At 47.9% G+C, this 13923-nt stretch overlaps 1 protein-coding gene and 1 long non-coding RNA gene across 2 annotated transcripts in view; one reads left to right on the top strand and one right to left on the bottom strand.

The window, feature by feature from the left end:
* Positions 1–13923, bottom strand: part of LOC309357295 — a 104521-nt gene that overhangs the window by 75134 nt on the left and 15464 nt on the right. The gene's annotated exons all lie outside the window — the stretch shown is intronic.
* Positions 229–13923, top strand: part of LITAF (lipopolysaccharide induced TNF factor) — a 30734-nt gene continuing 17039 nt past the window's right edge. Inside the window, exon 1 of the mRNA XM_081889431.1 lies at positions 229–378. The gene's annotated coding sequence lies outside the window, so the exon portion shown is untranslated. The remainder of the gene's footprint in view (positions 379–13923) is intronic.

The raw sequence follows: 13923 nt of genomic DNA, 5'->3' as shown, positions 1-13923 counted from the left end.
GTGAACCCCGATGGGACGGCGCCTCCACCGTCTAGCAGACTGCTCGAGGACCCCGCCAGCCCCAATCCGAGAAAGAAGCAAGCTCTCCCCGGGCCTGACTCCCGAGTAGACAAGTTTTGCAGGACCTTACCCCCCCCCCGGGCTGCCATCCTGCGCAAGGCAGCGCGCAGCCGGTGCGCCCGCGCGGAGCCTAGCAAGCGGTAAGCCGTCGTGCGCTTTTCCTTCTCCACCGACGAAGGGGCGGGCCGGGGGCGGTCTCATCACCGGGTGTGGCTGGGCGCCGCCCCCCCACGAAGGCTCCCAAAACCTCCCGGCGCTTCCTCGACGGCCCAACAAGCCCAGCGGACACAGCAGAGCAGCTCCACCCAACTAGGACAGGTAAGTTCAGACGTGGCGGCCGCCAACGCAGCTCTGCGTCTCTCTCTCTCCGCTCCCTAACGAAACTGCAGAATCTTCCTGGGCTCGTTTTCTGCCAAGTTCTGTCCTTGGGGGGTCCCGTGGGTTTGGGGCAGGTGGCTCGGAGCAGCCTCAGCGACAAAGCCCCCTAGACGGGAGTGGCCGCAAAAAGCTGCGTTAGGGAGGCTTCTTCGCTGAAGCTTCAAGGCGCGTCGAGGCGTCCCAGGCTTGGGGGGTGAGGAGGACGCGGAGGAGAAGAGACTTTCAGAGATGAAATTGATGGAGGGGGATGTTGGGCGGTGAGGGGGTCTCTAAATGTGGAAGACAAGACAAGTCCACGCACCCGGACCAGGGCGGGGTTGGACTCCGAGTTTGGGTACTTCGAGGCAGCATCCCTCGTCGGGTTTTTCAGAGCTGGGGCAGAGAAACTCCATCCTGTCCTAGCTTTCTGCGGAATGGGACCCACCTGGAAGTTTAAGGGGCCCCTTTGCCAAACTGAGTCCGCTGGGAGTTTTAGCCCAAAAGACATGCGGGGACCCAAATTGGCAGCTCGAGGTGATTGGGTTTTTTTTCTGTTTTGTTTCCCAACTTTGGAGGGCGTTTGGGGGCGACTTTGGGGGCGACTCCCAAGCCCAGCAGTGGCAGATGGGGTCGTGTGTGTGTGTGTGTGTGTGTGTGTGTGTGTGTGTGTGTGTGTGTGTGTCTAGGCTGCTAGCCTCTCCTCCAATGTTGCATCTGGTCATGGATGCCAGATGGCCAGGCGGTTTGCGCGTAGCTTCTGGGGGCAGCGAGGAGTTCATTAAAGGGAATAATGAGAGCCTGACCTCAACTTTTCAGTGGCTCTCCTTTGGCCAGGCTCTGGGATCCTCAGCAGGGGTTGGAGGGGGGAGTGAAACGAAGATTGGCAGGTGAACTCCTCTCTCTCTCTTTTGGAAGACGCTCTGATTTCTCTCCAGCAACAAGGGGAAGGGGGAGATTGTGAAACTAAGCTCTGATACGCAATAGCTCTGGGGCTCTGCTGAATTTGGCAGCCCTTGTCCCATGTGGTGCATAGAGTGCACTTGGCTTCTTCTCAAAGGGTGACTCTCTTCTTGGCTAACGTTCGTCATGTTTCCGAGCAAAGGAAGCTGCCTGTTTAGAAACCAAGGTTGCCCACGCACCACGTCTTTAAAGCACACACACACACCCAAGAAAAGAACCATGGGAACTGTAGTTTGTTGAGGGTGCTGGGAGTTGTAGTTCTAGGAGGGGTAAGCTACAGTTCCCAGGATTTGGGGGTAGGGAGCTGCTTTAAATGTGTGAAATGTAGGCATCTAATTGGATCGTTGATCCATCCGACTGCATACTGTCAATTGATAGTGGCTCCCTGGTGTTTTCAAGGCAATTCGTGGGCAGAGTTAACCTGTGGAACTCCCGGCCACAGGAGGCAGTCATGGCCAGCAACCTTGATGGCTTTAAAAAGAGATGAATTCATGGAGGAGAGGGCTGTTGGTGGCTACTAGCCAGGATGCCAGACCCGCTGGGAGCCTGAGGGCCCCATTCCTGCCTCTCTCCACCTGGCCCAGGGCGGGGCCTGGAAGGCTTCATAAGAACTGCTGCTGCTGCTCTGCTGCCCAGCAAGGACTGGGGTATTTGGGGGGAAGTTTCATCAGGAGTTTTTGCTGTTATTGATATTAATTTTTGTATCTTTATGTGGAAATTGTTCAGTTTGGTTATGTAGTTTTTTGACGTGTTCCGCCTGGCTTTCAACTTGAACTTAGCCTGATCTTTTATTCCCCTTCCTTCCCTCCCCCTCCCCTTTTTATGAAGATTACCCACTCTGGGATCCCACAGCTAATTCTCCCCTGATCTTCTCACTGGCCCAAATAGGACTAAATTAGCCAGCTAGCCCTGGTGATCATCTAATGTTTATTGGATGGATTTCCCCCCTAAATTCATTTTTGAATTCTGAATTTATTGTTATTCAAGTTTTATACTGTATTTTATGCTGTTTTTTTGTTGCATCAATTAAGTGTTTAAAATTTGTTGTTAGCTGCCCTGAGCCCGGTTTTCTGAACTGGGAAGGGCGGGGTATAAATGAAAATTTATTATTATTTATTTTTATGACTACTTTGCTATGTTTGTAAATATGAAAATCTTTTCGTATTGTAAGCCGCCTTGAGCATTGGTTTAACTGTGGAAAGGCGGCATACAAATAAAAGGATGATGATGAAGATGATGAAGATGATGATGATGCCTGTGCCTCCCCCATTGGAGACAGCAATGTTTCTGAATCCTAGCTGCTGGAAACCACAGGAGGGGTGAGAGTTGCTCTTGCGGTCAGATCCTGCCTTGGGTTTCCCACAGGCATCTGCTTGGCCACTGTGAGGATGCTCAACTAGATGGGCCATTGGCCTGATCCAGCACACTCTTCTTCCATAGGTGTCCAGTGATCACATCTGGGACCTTCTGTATGCAAACCTACCCATGTGCTAAGCAGTGTTAGAAACTCGGATATATAACCTAGGTGCCAAATGGCTCCTGAAACCAGGGTTACAGTCGCCAAAACTGAATGTCTAGATGCCATTTTTGGGCCAAGGGGACTTTTCGATTCCTGAAATTCGTTCTGATTGCGCAGATGAAACAGAACTGATGGAATTCTACAGGACGAGGAATTAGTGTATGAAATTGGTCCCGATCCAAGGATCCCCAGGCATGCACCTCCAGATGGTGGAGACGCCAGGCACCATCCTTCCGCTCAGGCATCTCCACTTGGTTGCAAGTGTCCGATAGCCAGGTGCAAATTTCAAACGTTGCTGCTCTGCCTTTAGCCCAAGGTTGAGCCTTAGAAATTCACATTGATGAGCAGAAGCTGAGCAACGAAGGAACCCGTTTTCTTGAAGCACAGCCTCCTCCCCATTGTAATTCTTGTCGGTTTCCCCCCGTTTGTAGGCTGAGGGAAGGGTCCTGCTCCTTGGAGAACCAACCCCCGAATAAGTATGGGCAGAGGGAAGCTGAGTCATCTGTAATTTCCGAAGGAGCCTTGTGCAACAGAAACCTTTTCCCCTGAGCTGCCTTTTGTAATCTCTTCTGAGCATTCGCGGTTGTGCTGCTGTGAATCGTTCCAGTTCCGTCCACCCTGTTTTCGTAACCAGCGTAGGGAGCAGGTGCCTTGTGTTCTGAAAGACAGTTTTGTCCAGCCCTAGCTTGACTTGAGAAATGTCCAAATTCCACAGGTCATCAGTTCAAGGGTGAAACAAAATCTGAATGCCTCTGGTTGCCAAACAGGCTGAACAGCTTAGGGCAGTGGCTCCCAAATGTTTTCATGCCGCCACCCCCTTGGTTCCGTAAACTCACCCCCAGTGCCCCTTAGCCTATAAAAAGCAGTACTGAAATTAGCAGTTTGCATGACCCATTAAGGAAGCTGATGTTATGGACTGGTTGGATGCAGAAGAAGGGTAGGGGCACCAGCTAGGGAACCCCCCCAAGGGAAGAAGGCTCAGAGCCCAGGAAGTATTGGTGGGACAACAATGTCATAAGAGGAAGAAGAGGAAGCTGACTGGGGGAGGAAGTGTTGGAAGCTGAAAGGGTAACAGGGCTTAGTGAGCAGGAAGAGGCTGTGACAGAGAGCAGTCAAGGACCAGAGGCAGAAGTCAAAGCTGGAGAGGAGGGAGGCCAAAAGGCTGAGAAGATTCAGGCTGCTGAAGAAGCCATGGGGTCCCACCCACTGCTGTGGCCAGCTCTCCCAGTACCATCAGAGGTATGAAGAGGGAGAAGCAAAGACAGACATGCTAGCATAGTCTCAGATTACTTGGGGGAAACCCTGGAGAAGGAGGAGCTTTAGGGAGCAATGGAAAGGCAGAGACCTTCAGTCCTCACAACTGTTTCATTAGGCTGAGATTTCCTGGGAAGAGTTGCTGTCCTTCCTAGGCCTGAGCCCTTTTATTTCCTTGAATGAAGAACGAAGTTCACTGACGCTTTGTGAGTTACCGTTCACCTGCTTCCGACACCCACCCTGACACATAACAACATGATAAAACTTAAAGAAGTAAAAATAAATTGCAGGTTTATTCAAAATCCAAACTATTTATTGTAATTAATTCAACGAAATTAATGAACTTCATCCAGTGACACCAGCTTTTCAGAGTCTGGTAGTCATTTGCACATCCAGTGGCCCCCCACTTGCCTCTTAGTCTGCCCCCCCACAAGTATTCCCGCTGCCCCCCAAGGGGTGGTACTACCCAGTTTGGAAACCTCTGGCTTAGAAGAAGGAAGGAAAGTCTTGATGGGGGCTCCATGCAAAATTGGGATGCCTCCACCAAAATTAGCAGCTTGGAAGTCGTTCCATGGAGGGTTTTTGAAAAATGAATTGGTTGCTAGTGACTAGAGGTCATGAAAGTTGTTTGTACTCAATAGCTTTTTTTATTTTTTAAGGACATTCAAATCTTCCTGTTGCATATTCAAGGATGTGGCAATTTTCTGTGTCGCAAATCACAGAACAGTTTGAGAAAGCTGAGATGTCAGTACCCAGATTGTATTTGTTAGCAAAGGATTTCTTCTCTGAACTTTATTTTTGGGTGGAACTTTTCCAGTACAGTGGTACCTTGGGTTACATACGCTTCAGGTTACAGACTCCGCTAACCCAGAAATAGTACCTCGGGTTAAGAACTTTGCTTCAGGATGAGAACAGAAATCGGGCTCCGGCGGCGCGGCAGCAGCAGGAGGCCTCATTAGCTAAAGTGGTGCTTCAGGTTAAGAACAGTTTCAGGTTAAGAACAGACCTCTGGAATGAATTAAGTATGTAACCAGAGGTACCACTGTACAGTGAGTGTGGACGGAACACAGCCTATGAAAAGCTACAACAATTAAAAATGCAGCCAATTTAGCTTGGATACGGTAGAGCACTGAACTGCGAAACCTTCAAGCTGTAATTATTTTCGTTAGCCGGTTATCCAGATTCTGTAATGCTCTTGGTGAAAGGGAGGGGGCAGGAGCTTGGGACTGAGAGAGAGAGAGAGAGATAAAACTTTATTGGCATTAGCCAATGGCCACAGCAATAGTAAAACATTACAGTATCTGAGGAAAAGGAAATTTGATATAAGAGCATAAATTAAAGTCCTGAATCAGCAGTCAGTTAGTGGCCCTTATTCTGATTGCCCCTGCTATGCACCTAGCAACCTTTGCTGTTCTCTGCTCATTTTGATCTGATAGAAGAAAGGACATTGTGGCAGTGCTTGAGAGCCCTGGGATGGTTAGTACGAGTGGGGAGATGATCTCGTTCCTCAGGTCTTTGCAGAGAGTGCAAGACAGGACGTGTGCTGCTGTTTCGGTGCTACTGTCTCCACAGGGGCAAAGACGTTTCTCAGGCGGGATCTTTTGGAACCGACCCTCAAGTACAGTGGTGCCCCGCAAGACGAATGCCTCGCAAAACGAAAAACACGCAAGACGAAAGGGTTTTTCGGTTTTTGCGTCGCTTCGCAAGACGAATTTCCCTATGGGGCTTGCTTCGCAAGACAAAAACATCTTGCGAGTTTGTTCGCTTTTTCCCTAAAGCCGCTTGAAGAGGCGCAGTTGCGACGGACCGTGCTTTGCAAGACGAAAAACATCGCAAGACGAAAAGACTCGCGGAACGAATTAATTTCGTCTTGCGAGGCACCACTGTACCGCAGATGGCAAAACATCCAGTCTTGAAAGTGTAAAAGCACGTCTGTATTTTGGAATAATAAGTTTGTGCAGATATGGGGTTGGGACTGAGATGTAAGGTTGGCATATCTCATCTGTGGGTAGGAACATAGGGTGTTGCTTGAAACTGAGTCGTGCCGTTGGCCCATATATTGTAATATTACCCACACTGACTGGCAGCAGCTGTGCAGAGATTTTGGCCGGGGCCTCTTCCAAGCCCTTCCCGGAGATGTCAGGGGTTAAACCCAGGACTTTCTGCCATGAATGCTTGAGTTGAGTTTCCTGCATTGCAGCGGGTTGGACTAGATGACCCTCGGGTACCCTCTTCCAACTCCACAGTTCTATTCTTCTTCATTGGAAACAGATGCTCTGCAGACCCACAGCTGGACACAACCAGCACTGGAGTCCTGTTCCTTTTCCTCCTTGGTCTTGTCTTTTTGCTGCTGAACTGAGATTGGCATAGCTAGTTGAAGGCAAGCTCTGTCTGTGCCCTGCTTGGCCCCGAGTGGATCTGCTGTCATCTGAGACTCGGAGGCTATCCTGGCACTTGTGCCAGTTCTGCTTTCACTGATAGGCCTGCATTCATGCTGCTCTGAAAGCTCCTTTTGTATCTTGGGCGCCTGGGATATTAATGCTGTGTTTTAAAAACAAGAATGATTCCCACCCCCGCTGCCGCCGCTCATCCACTTCCCGAAAATGAGCTTTCCCAGAAATGCAAGTGATGGGGAGCATGTTTGTGAGGGACGCAGTTAGGAGGGCATTGCCACTAATCAGTAGGGGCTGCAGTCCACATCCACATCTGTGATTCCTTTTGGGGCATCTCAGGCAGTGTTAGAAATTAGCCAGGCGCCAGGTGCATTTTGAGACTGGCAGGGGTCCAATTGTGACCATGCGGAGATCTCTGAATGCCAAGTTGGCAGTGGACATCTCCATTTGGCTGGCTCCTCCAGCTTTCTTTCTTTTTTTAAAAAAATTTATTGATCAATTTCCACGTAACAAATTATCAAACCATACATTGTTTTCCCCCCTCTCCCCCCCCAAACTAATGACTTCCCTCAGCTCCTCTCCCTGGTTTTCCTTCACATATTTTCTCTGCATATTATAAAATTGTACATATCCTTGCCTATCTATTCATCACGTTATCTACCAATAAATCTGTGGATTTATTTAACCAGTGTGGTGTAGTGGTTAAGAGCGGTGGACTCGTAATCTGGGGAACCGGGTTCGCTTCCCCGCTCTTCCGCATGCAGCTGCTGGGTGACCTTGGGCTAGTCACACTTCTCTGAAGTCTCTCAGCCCCACTCACCTCACAGAGTGTTTGTTGTGGGGGAGGAAGGGAAAGGAGATTGTTAGCCGGTTTGAGACTCCTTAGGGTTGTGATAAAGCGGGATATCAAATCCAAATCCAAAACTCTGGATGTTTATTCAAAACCTGCCAAGGAGTCCAATTCATTTTGTTGTCTTTTTAGATCGTTTGTAAAAAGTTCCCATTCCTCGCAGTTGTCCTTGTCTCGCAACTTCTAAGTCAGTTTGAGCAGTTCTGCCTAATTCATCAATTTCTCTTGCCACTGTTCTTTTGTCGGGGTTTCCTCATTCTTCCATCCTTGTGCTATCAAGACTCTTGCCGCTGTTGTAGCATAAATAAATAGATTCTTTGTTTGTTTAAAGAATTTAAAGAAGTCCTCCAGCTTTCTTAAGCACGTCACCAGAAGAGCGTACAGCTTCCTTGACTGTCAGACCCGCTATGGGTCTTGTCCGCTCAATCTGCTAGAGCCAGTCTTCACATACGGAGGAGTCCCTAACTCAGTTAGGATTTGAGACCCATCAGCTCCCCTCACCTGGTTTAGCCAGCTAGTTGAAGCAATGTGCAGTGGTGGGGGGGCCAAAGGTAGACAAACTACCCCAGAAGGACCACAATGTGTCCCCTGACAGAGGTACTACCTCTCCCCTAACACCCCATAAGAGCTTTAGTAAAGGTAAAGGGACCCCTGACCATTAGGTCCAGTTGTGGCCGACTCTGGGGTTGCGGCGCTCATCTCGCTTTACTGGCCGAGGGAGCCGGCATACAGCTTCTGGTTCATGTGGCCAGCATGACTAAGCCGCTTCTGGCGAACCAGAGCAGCGCACGAAAATGCTGTTTACCTTTCAACCGGTACCTATTTATCTACTTGCACTTTTGGCGTGCTTTCGAACTGCTAGGTGCACAGGACAGGGACCGAGCAACAGGAGCTCACCCCGTCATGGGGATTCGAACTGCTAACCTTCTGATCGGCAAGTCCTAGGCTCTGTGGTTTAACCCACAGTGCCACCCACATCCCCACTGATTTAAATGTCAAAAAAGCAGCCTTTGCCAATGTGCTGGCTGGAGCTGATGAGAACTTTAGTATTATTATTAGGGCTTTTCGAAAGCTGGAACTCACAGGAACTGATTTCCGGCACCTCTCAGGTGGGTACCACTGCCATTATAAGAGAAGAGGGGAAGTGTCCATGGTGAGTTCCGGCACCTCTTTTTCTAGAAAAATAGCTATTGTTAAATTTGTTAACCGCCCTTCATCTAAAGATCACAACATAAAAATATAAAATGAGAACACGAAATACATAATCAAATACAAGCAAACCAATAACCCCCATTCCCACAAACACGTTTAAAAGGGCATAGGATGTTAGTCATCTCAAGATCGAGTTATAGAGATATATTTTCGCCTGGCCCTTAAAGATAAAGGTATCTAAGCAGCTCTGGGAGATGAACCTTTGCTCTCCTTTAACTGCCTCCTTCGCAGCTGTCAAGGCTGGGGCAAAGCTGCACGGGTTAATGATCAATCGCCTTATCAGTGGGGCAGATCCTGCATCTTGCTACTGGCCTGGGTGTGGCTCACCTTGGCCAAAGTTATCATATGACGTCCTCATGACTTTTGCTCATGACGAGGCCGAAGGAACAGCTCTGCGTCAAAGGGGTTCCCAGTATCTCAGGGGTGGGGAATACTTTTGGCCCACCCGGGCAGATCTTTAGCTTTCCCCCACCCACAGGCCAACTTTGACAGGTGGGATGAGTCACCTACCGGCCAGTCACTGGTTGTCATGACGATGTCAGGTGACTGATAGGTGAGCGGTCCCGCCCACCTGTTAGAAGTTGATCCATGGGGATAGCACTCTGCTCACAAGCTAATGAAGGGAGGCTTCAGTCCTGATCCCTGCAGTGATTTGTGTTGCTAGCAGATTCCACACACGGAACATGCTGGTAGAACAGCACGCAGCAGGATTTTTTATTTTAATTTTTTATTCATTTTTATTTTTCATTCATTACATACATCTCAGATTCTTAACATTTACTATATATTCCTCCCTCCCCTCCATGGCTTCCCCCAACTTCCCAACAGTAAATACACCATCGCATTTCACTATCTTCTAAACATTTTCTAAGGCTAATAATGTGAATGTTTATTTAAATCCTGCCATCGAGTCTACTGACTTTCTTTGTTTCTGCAAATATAACATGAATGGTTCCCAATCTTTTTCAAAGCCTCTGTTGTCTTTTTCTCTTAGTCTGTCATCTTTGCCACTTCTACATAGTTCATCAACTTTTCTTGCCATTTTTCTTTAGTTGGTATTTCTCCAGTCTCCCAATTTTGTGTAATCAACATTCTTGCTGCTGTAGTGGCATACATAAGCACCCAGCAGGATTAAACCTTCTCCATCGGCTGACATGGGCTGATGGGCTGGTGGGTGTGTTATCACTTCCCCCAAACATTCAGCTGCTTCTTTCCAAGTCTTCCTCTGAACGAGTCTTTCAGAGATGAGTTGCGTGTTGAGCACGGGGGCTTTTTAGTGATGGCCCCTCAATTCTGGCTTGGTGTCAAATTCTCTTTCAATGCCATACAAAGTCCCTCTCCTCATATCCTCCGATACTTAAGGCGTTTATATACTCAGTGTTTCTAAGTGGCCTACATGCCAATAAACCGTGCTGGGAACAAAGCAATTAAAAAAATCTCCATAAAACCCAACAGAAGCCTGAACACTGCCTTTAAAACACCTTGAGGAAAGTCCATCAGGGAGGGGGTTTATCTAATCTCAGTTGGGAAGAAATTATTTTATTTACAAACTGCACCTTTTGCCTTATTCTTCTAGGCCTGTTGACACTTGGGCTGCTTCAGTCTGGTTCCATAATTTTATTTTACGCCCTCCATATACTATACAATAAACCAGACATTGTAACATTTCCAGTTAAGCGGAAGGGCAGGATATCTAAATATGATTATTCAGGAAGCTGCTTTCGCTACGTCAGACACTTTATCCATTTATCTCAGCTCTTTCTATGCTGACTTGCTGGCGGCTTTCCAGGGGTTTAGATAAGGGCATCTCAGAGCCCCACCTCGTGGTTGCTGTGGGGCTTGAACCCAGGACTTTCTGGGTGCAGGGCGGTTGCTCTGCCCGTGAGCTACAGGCTATTCCCTTGTGTTTTCACTCCTGCATTTGCTAGGGTTTGAAGGATTGGATTTTAAAATCTATTACATCCCCCCCCACACACACAAACATTTTTATTAAGTTTTCCATCTTTGTCATATTCACGTTTTGTACATAAATCTATAACTTAATACATCGCTCTAACAGAGCATCGATCTCCTTCCCTCCCTCTTTCTGACTTCCAAACATCATTCTGAGTTCTTGGCATTTCTATAATTACTTTTCTACCATCAGCGCAATGAACCGTTTCAAAAGGACTGGAACAAATTTATATTTTATACGAAAGAAAACTGCAAACATCTGAAAACATTTGTAGGTTTGAATTGAAATGTTTTGTAATGTAAATATAAGGAATCTGATTTACCAATAATAAAATCTATTACATTTTAACAGATTTGTGAGATCCCAAAGAGGACTTGCTTAATTAAGAGGTACCTAATCGATACAGCAAATAAATGATAAGTACCGTATTTTTTTTCACCATAACACTCACTTTTTTCCTCCTAGAAAGTAAGGGGAAATGTCTGTGTGTGTTATGGAGCGAATGCCTGCGGGTGGCGGGGGGGGGGGATCTGCTGCAGTCGTGAGCAGAGGATCCATGGTTCTACTTCCTTCCCTCCTCGGTGGTTACAAAGCATGGATCCACATGGATGATTTTTGCATTGGGCTACTCCAAACTCACTGTCAGATCACATGCCTGTGGCCACAGCATGAACCACAAAAATCATATATCCACTATTTCGTTTAGAATATTTTTTTTCTTGTTTTCCTCCTCTAAAAAACTACTTGCGTGCTATGGTCTGGTGCGTGTTATAGAGCGAAAAATACGGTAACTTGGTTTGGAACCATGGTTTTTGGAAAAGGATGGTTGTCCCTTCCATGTGAGCTGCTTTCCTGTTGAGGTCCTTGGTGAAGGCCATTCGGCAGGATGGAAAAGAGGCACGTCTGCTTTGCATACCCATCTAGCCCCCAGAGTACCATTTTCCTATGTTATTATTTGCTTATGAATCACAGAATCATCCCGTTGGGACCCCAAGGGCCATCTAACCCAACCCCTCTGCAATGCAGGAATATTTTGGCCCAAGGCGTGGCTCAAACCCAGGACTCCGCGATTTAGAGTCTCGTGCTCTCTCTCAGCTGAGCTATTCCAGCTGGCTCTCCTTTATTTCCCACCTTTCCTCCTCGCTCCAATAAGAAATGGTGGTGGTCACCAACTTGGGTGGCTTCAAAAGCCAGTTCCATGGAGGAGAAAACTATTAATGGCTACTACCCAGGATGTCTAAGGGACACGGGTGGCGCTGTGGGTAAAACCTCAGCGCCTAGGACTTGCCGATCGTATGGTCGACGGTTCGAATCCCCGCGGCGGGGTGAGCTCCCGTCATTCGGTCCCAGCTCCTGCCCACCTAGCAGTTCGAAAGCACCCTTAAGTGCAAGTAGATAAATAGGGAGCTCTTTATAGCAGGAAGGTAAACGGCGTTTCCGTGTGCTGCTCTGGTGCCGGTTCACCGGAGCAGCTTTGTCATGCTGGCCACGTGACCCGGAAGTGTCCTCGGACGGCGCCGGCTCCCGGCCTCTTAAGTGAGATGAGCGCACAACCCTAGAGTCGGACACGACTGGCCCATACGGGCAGGGGTACCTTTACATTTACCCAGGATGTCTAAGCTCTGCCTCCACAGCTGGAGGAAGCAATACTTCTGAATAACAATTGCATGAAACCACAGGAGGAGAGAACTCTTGTGCTTTGGATTCTGCTTCTAGTCTTCCCATTGAGGCATCTGATTGGCAGCATCAAGAGGATGCTGAGCTAAAGTAGCCATTGGGCAGATCCAACAGGCTCTTCTTATGTTCTTAAGTTAGTGAGGACAGGTGTAGGGACTTTCCACTGTAAATAGGCAGATGGAGCAACAGAAACTGCAAGTAGCAATGTGTGAACTGTACGAATGTTTTTTTGAAGCGTTCAGGCTTCCGTTGGGTTTTATGGTGATTTTTTAAATTGCTTTGTTCCCAGCACGGTTTATTGGCATGTAGGCCACTAAGAAACACTGAGTATATAAATGCCTTAAGTATCGGAGGATATGGGGAGAGGGACTTTGTACGGCATTGAAAGAGAATTCGACACCAAGCGAGAATTGAGGGGCCACCACTAAAAAGCCCCCGTGCTCAACACGCAACTCATCTCTGAAAATAGTTTTTGCCCTTGCAGTTACTGTGGGGGGTGACCAGCCCCTTCCTGAATGAAATGATTGTCTTGGTGAGAGCTCGATTTGGAGGAAACATACGTCCAACAGCAAAAACGAAACCCACAATTTTCACTTTGAGGAACAGGAGGCGAGGAGAGGCTGGGGCAGTTTTTTTATTTCTGGGGGGGTTGCTCATTTGGACATTGGTTTGTGGCCTGTTTCTTTGGCCCATTCTTTAAAACTTAGCTTCGGGGAATTTCAGCTTCCTTTTCGAATCTTCTGCTTTGTAACTTACTGGGAGAAGTGATTCTTTTATAGCTGCTCGATAAATTGCTTCAGAGAGGCACGAGTGTGTGATGTCTGAGCGTTTGGGTTCCTGTCAATCATGGCTGGATTTGCATGCCAAGTGGATGGCATCCTTGAGGCATGCGGCAATATCTAGTTGCCGATTCCCTCTCTGTTTTCCTTGTTGGGACACGCTGCCTCTAGGAGACTCCTTTAGCTACCTGGGAACCTGGAAACAATGGTGCCTGACTCTGGATTGATCTCCGGCAGAAATGTTTCTCTTTTTAAGATAACCATGCAAATGCCCACCACTTTATGAATGACGCTTTTCTCTTCAGCTTCCTTCTTGTTCTGTACTGCATTGATAACCAAACTGCATTCCATGCATCCAGGTGTGGCCTGTGATATCTTTTCACCTGAGCCACACCTGTTTGCCCAACACCTGATGTCACAGTCGATGCCAGGCTGAAAACCTGGCTCAGCGCAAGGAAGGTGTGTAGGCATTTTGGATGGGCCAAAATCCTACGCCAAGTGCTTTCTTGAGCACTTAACACGGCACTTTAACCGCAAAGGTCTTGCAAAGAAACATCGCCTGATGTCACTGTGATGTCAGGGGACTGACAGCTCTGTTTGCCTGTCAGATTTGATCCACAAGCTGAGGGGAGGGCAGTAACCAATGTGGCTCAATCCTGTTCCCCACCCCTGCATGAGAATTTTCACAAGGCTGTCCTGGTGTGAGCTCTGTTCTCATGCTTTGCAAAGTTTAGCGAAGGTGCAATGAACCATCCATTTCTGCCACTTCCTCTTCAGGTCTGAGTCATGGCGGCTATTGCTGATACCTGTAGTTTTAGCACTTCCTGATTCAGGGACTTGTGATGAGATAGGACTGCTTTTTGTTGGGGACTGCGGGAGGGAGAGAAGGAGAGAGTCAAACACAGATG

Source organism: Podarcis melisellensis (assembly GCF_964234715.1).
Source record: "Podarcis melisellensis genome assembly, chromosome: 14".
Taxonomy (NCBI): Eukaryota; Metazoa; Chordata; class Lepidosauria; order Squamata; family Lacertidae; genus Podarcis; species Podarcis melisellensis.
Note: the sequence above shows the minus strand (reverse complement) of the source record. Positions and strands in the feature narration are given on the sequence as shown.